This window comes from Phytophthora infestans, genomic scaffold (assembly GCF_000142945.1).
Source record: "Phytophthora infestans T30-4 supercont1.164 genomic scaffold, whole genome shotgun sequence".
NCBI classification, from domain to species: domain Eukaryota; phylum Oomycota; class Peronosporomycetes; order Peronosporales; family Peronosporaceae; genus Phytophthora; species Phytophthora infestans.
This window is the reverse complement of record NW_003303595.1, coordinates 101,101-106,433: the sequence shown is the minus strand read 5'-3', so window position 1 is coordinate 106,433 and position 5,333 is coordinate 101,101. Positions and strand designations below refer to the sequence as shown.

Here is a 5,333-nt window from a genome sequence, read left to right as displayed (position 1 = left end):
CTGACACCTCTAGCTTAAAATTCACCATTACTAAAGGATCGATAGGCCACGCTTTCACGGGTGGTATTCATACTGAAAATCAAAATCAAGTGAGCTTTTACCCTTTTGTTCTACATGAGATTTCTGTTCTCATTGAGCTCACCTTAGGACACCTGTGTTATCATTTAACAGATGTGCCGCCCCAGCCAAACTCCCCACCTGACGATGTCTTCCACGTAGCTCACCCAGGCAGAAGCAAAAAAGCAATTAAAAGAAAATGTTACTCAAGGTCAGCCGATGTCGCAGACAAACTACGAAGTGCACATTTGGGAAAGTGCTGATGCCAACTGATTTTATCACAGTAACATGATCAATGGAGAAGCAGGGTATCGATCCATGTACCTCTCGCATGCTAAGCGAGCGCTCTACCATTTGAGCTACATCCCCAGGACAGCACCACAAGCGCTCTACCTAAATACAATCCTTGTACTCAACACCACACCAAACACAAGCTACACACAAAAACACATCAACACGCCAAAGCGCAATAAACGCACACGCATTGATTTGTTGAACAAACGAAGCGATATCAAACACCAGTCACCACGCATCTTCAGCATCTTCTCCGACTCCTCGCGGTTGTCGCTCACTGTATCCAGACATCTTTGTGGGGCGCCAGTGGTGCCCCTGGTTTGCTTGAATACTCAACATTCTTGCCATTTTCTTTTTGAAAGATAGTGTTGTTGATCGTCAACGCCTGGTTCGGCAGAACGCTTGCGCTGGTGTTTGCTGGTATTTGCTGCTATCAATGATGTCAGTCTGATACAGCTCAGCACTAACCCCAGAAGCAATAAACTGTCAGCGACAAGCATAACTTATTGGTGGTATTCAGGCAGCTAGTAGATGGACGGAAGTGTCACGATGTCATGGCAGAATCAAGGAGCGTGTCAAAGGATTAATCGATAGACAAACAACGGAACGCCAATACAAGCGTGTCGTGGAACCGTCAGTGATATCAACGGGAGACGATCAGATGGACGATAGACAGGACGGCAGGCAAGAAGCAAAAAGCAATTAAAAGAAAATGTTACTCAAGGTCAGCCGATGTCGCAGACAAACTACCAAGTGTACATTTGGGAAAGTGCTGATGCCAACTGAATTTATCACAGTAACATGATCAATGGAGAAGCAGGGTATCGATCCCTATACCTCTCGCATGCTAAGCGAGCGCTCTACCATTTGAGCTTCATCCCCAGGACAGCACCACAAGCGCTCTACCTAAATACAATCCTTGTACTCAACACCACACCAAACATAAGCTACACACAAAAACACATCAACACGCCAAAGCGCAATAAACGCACACGCATTGATTCGTTGAACATACGAAGAAATATCAAACACCAGTCACCACGCATCTTCTCCGACTTCTCGCGGTTGTCGCTCACTGTATCCAGACATCTTTGTGGGGCGCCAGTGGTGCCCCTGGTTTGCTTGAATACTCAACAGTCTTGCCATTTACTTTCTTAAAGATAGTGTCGTTGATCGTCGACGCCTGGTTCGGCAGAACGCTTGCGCTGGTGTTTGCTGGTATTTGCTGCTACCAATGATGTCAGTCTGATACAGCTCAGCACTAACCCCAGAAGCAATAAACTGTCAGCGACAAGCATAACTTATTGGTGGTATTCAGGCAGCTAGTAGCTGGACGGAAGTGTCACGATGTTATGGCAGAATCAAGGAGCGTGTCAAAGGATTAATCGATAGACAAACAACGGAACGCCAATACAAGCGTGTCGTGGAACCGTCAGTGATATCAACGGGAGACAATCAGATGGACGATAGACAGGACGGCAGGCAAGAAGCAAAAAGCAATTAAAAGAAACGTTACTCAAGGTCAGCCGATTTCGCAGACAAACTGCCAAGTGCACATTTGGGAAAGTGCTGATGCCAACTGATTTTATCACAGTAACATGATCAATGGAGAAGCAGGGTATCGATCCCTGTACCTCTCGCATGCTAAGCGATGTTGGTAGTGATAACTGGATAATACATTGGCCAGATCCTACAACCTAGTGAGCTTTTCCTTTACTTGTGCCGATCCGACAGGTTAACCGAATTTACTACTTGGTCGGTTACACCCTAGGGGCTCTCAACTTTCAAGATCCCGTCACAGGAGGCGGCAAGTACGACGCAAAGGAACTACAAAGGCAAAGGAACACACCCGCAAGGCAACCCTACGGCCAGATCCACGATCTAGGCCCCGGATCCATAAGCTCGAGTATTCGCTTAGGATACGGAACCATCCACGGACGCAGAGTGAGGATTTTCCACTGCTGCTCCACCCCATCCCCACGTCTCGCCAAGACACTCAAGCTTCACCACTTGAACGCTTCGGAAGTTACCGAGAGAGCAAGATCCCGCCCTACCGACGGGTACACAAGGTGAGGAAAGTTCAGCAGAACACGGATCATCGGGGGACCCCCTCCGTTAGTCGGTGTCTGGGTGCAGTTGGTAAGCTGGATCCGGCAATCTCGCAGATTTTGCTGATCCCGCTACACCACAATGGTGCGCGTGCCCGGATCTTTTGGTGACTCGGGATTTCACCGTGAGTCCCAAGAAGATGCTCAAGTGAAGATTGAGCCAGGGGAAGAGGCGTCGTCGGAGGTCGGATCGACGAAGACGCTGCTGAATGAAACAAGATCCGCGGATCGATGGAGTTTTGGGAGGAACTCTGTCGACGGAAGAGAGGTGGATCCGGATCCGGATCTAGAAGAGAAACCTCTCTATCCTCCCCAGGTCCCCTCGGGGACCCCTGCGGATCTTGACTTGCGTCAAGATCCGCTAACAAAACAAGGGAAAGTGAAGGCGAAACGGTATGCATTTGCAGATTCACCGGTTAAGCCAACACCGTACCTAAACCCAAGCCCGCTAGTCGAAGAAACAAGAAAGAAAACGAAAACGAGTAAGACTACGCGGAAGAAGATGCAAGCTCCAGAGTCGGAAGAAGACCAAGCTGGATCCAGGTCAAGCTGGTCCGACAAGGACCTCGAGTTTGTGTATCGCCACCAAGCTCTACGCGATTTCCTGCATCAAGATCCTGTCATGCGGATCCTGAATCCACGACAGATCGAAGATCCAAGGGAACCGGTGGGAGCACCAACGAAAACGGCGAACAAGTTGGTGGCAGTCAAAGATCTATTACGTCTGCTTACGGAGTCAGGCATCGTAGCTGGTGTGTTCGACGCAGAGGATATCTTCGAGCTAGACCTGGATCTCATAGTATCCGCGACGCGGGACCTCTTTGCCAGAGTTAAGTCCATCACCTGAGAAAGGTCGCGTACTATGGATCCAGTGTCGTCGCCGAGGATCAGCCAAGCTGCGTCCTCAAACTACGAATCCGCCGCTGAGGATGAGTCAGACACGTCGTCCGAACCACGACGCATGACTTTAGGACCCTCCGGGGCATCCATGCTGGAAGCGCGGGCGAGGATCCGAGGACAGGAAGCCCCTGTGAACGTGAAAGCTCGGGATCCAGTACGCCCTACGCGTGATTTGACGCAATCCAGCCAGGATCGAGCCAGATCCGGCAAGAAGCCAGTGGGATTATCGTCAGATCAGGCTCGAGGTAATCACCTCACGGATCCAGTCCCGCCAGTGGACCAGACGGCAACAGGCTCTTCCGACACTTCCTCGGGCACCCTGCAGCGGCACTTTGAAGCTGCGATGAATCGCTTCCTGGCCGAACAGGGCATGAGAGCGCCCGTGCCACAAGTGCAAGTGCTCCACGAACATGGAGCACGGGACGTGGAGATGGAGTCAGTAGAGGGGGACAACTCCCATGATGAGTTCGACCCAGACGATCTGGATGGCCCATCCACTTCGGCAGCCGTGGTAGCAACGGCCACAGCCGGGGCAGGTGGATCGTCCATGATCCAGAGGGTACGGATCTCAGCTATATCGGACTTGAAGGAGTTCACGGGCAAGGATCAAGATGAGGACCGAGCGAGAACATGGATCAGCAAAGTCAAGTCGGCCCTCATGAGAGATCAAGCGTCGGATGCTGAGAAGTGTCTGACCTTTGCGGATCTGCTAGCGGGGCCAGCCAGGAACTGGTATCGGCAGCTGGGCAGATCAACCAGGAACAAGTGGCCAGATTGCTGCGCAGTTTCCAGACCCAGTACTGTGGATTAGGAGTGTCGGTGGCACGACAATACTACCATGCTCGCCGCAGATCGGATGAATCCCCGTTGGAATACCTACATCGACTAAATGTGGCCGGTCTACGGGCCAAGTTGAAGATCAAGGATGGGGGATCCAAGGTACTGCGGGAACACGTGGATCATTTCATCGAGACGTTGGGAGATGTGGATCTGGCCGACAGGCTGACCCTGTTACGACTTCCCGACGCAGACGAGCTTGAAGAAGTACTGCGGGCGGTGGATCGCGCGAAACACCGCCAGAAGAAGGCGGCGGTCGGATCCGGCAAGTATCGCCAAAAGGCCCCGACGCCCACGGCCCCAGCTCGACGTGTCCACCAAGTCACGGCGCCTGACTCAGGAACTGAGTCAGGATCCGACGGCTCGGACTCCGACCCTGAAGATTACCGTCGAGTCTGTCTCACTGCGTCCAACGATCGAACGGCGAAGACAGGAGACAACTCTCGACCGGGGGATACCGTACCCGGGGACCGTGGGATGTACAGATCCCGAGATCTCATGGACGGGGCAGCACAAGTCAGGTGTTCGCAGTGCGGATCCCGGAAGCACACTGAATCTGGATGCTGGAAACATCTGGTCTGTGAGAAGTGTGGCAAGAAAGGTCATCCCGGGGATCATTGCTTCTACGTGTGTCGCGGGTGTGGCGAGATTCACGACGTCGGCAAGTGCCCGATGGAAGAATTCTACAACCAGATCCGCCAATGGTTTGATCCAGCCAAGCACCGAGGGATGTTGCCGGAAGTGGCAGAGAAGATGTTAAACTAGGACGCTCGCCGGGTTTGAATCCGGTACGAGCCGAGCGTTCTAGGTACTGCATTTATGCATTTGTGAACAAGACATCGCTAGATCCAGGTAGCAGGACCCTAGATCCAGTCGATAATACACGTGATCTACATGAAGTGTCAGTTGCCAGGGTCTCTAGTTTGCGCCAAGTGGACGAGTTTTCCAGATCCAAAGTCTCTTCTACCCAGTAGTGCATGTGTCGAGACTCAAGGCTGTCAACGAAATTCAACAGTCGACCGAACACTCGGTTGGTTACTAGACGCGACTAATTGAAGCAAGATTCGATTTCGACGAGGAGCTATTGCCTTGAAGACAGCTGGGAACCAGATCAAGTTGCCGGTGGAATATGAAGTC

At 51.8% G+C, this 5,333-nt stretch overlaps 1 non-coding gene across 1 annotated transcript; it reads right to left on the bottom strand.

Moving 5' to 3' along the window:
* Nucleotides 1-236, bottom strand: PITG_33466 (the record flags this gene model as incomplete). The annotated part of the gene is made up of 1 exon (XR_009934860.1): nt 1-236. It is a non-coding gene; the product is annotated as a 28S ribosomal RNA (ribosomal RNA).
* Nucleotides 237-5,333: the final 5,097 nt, after the last annotated feature.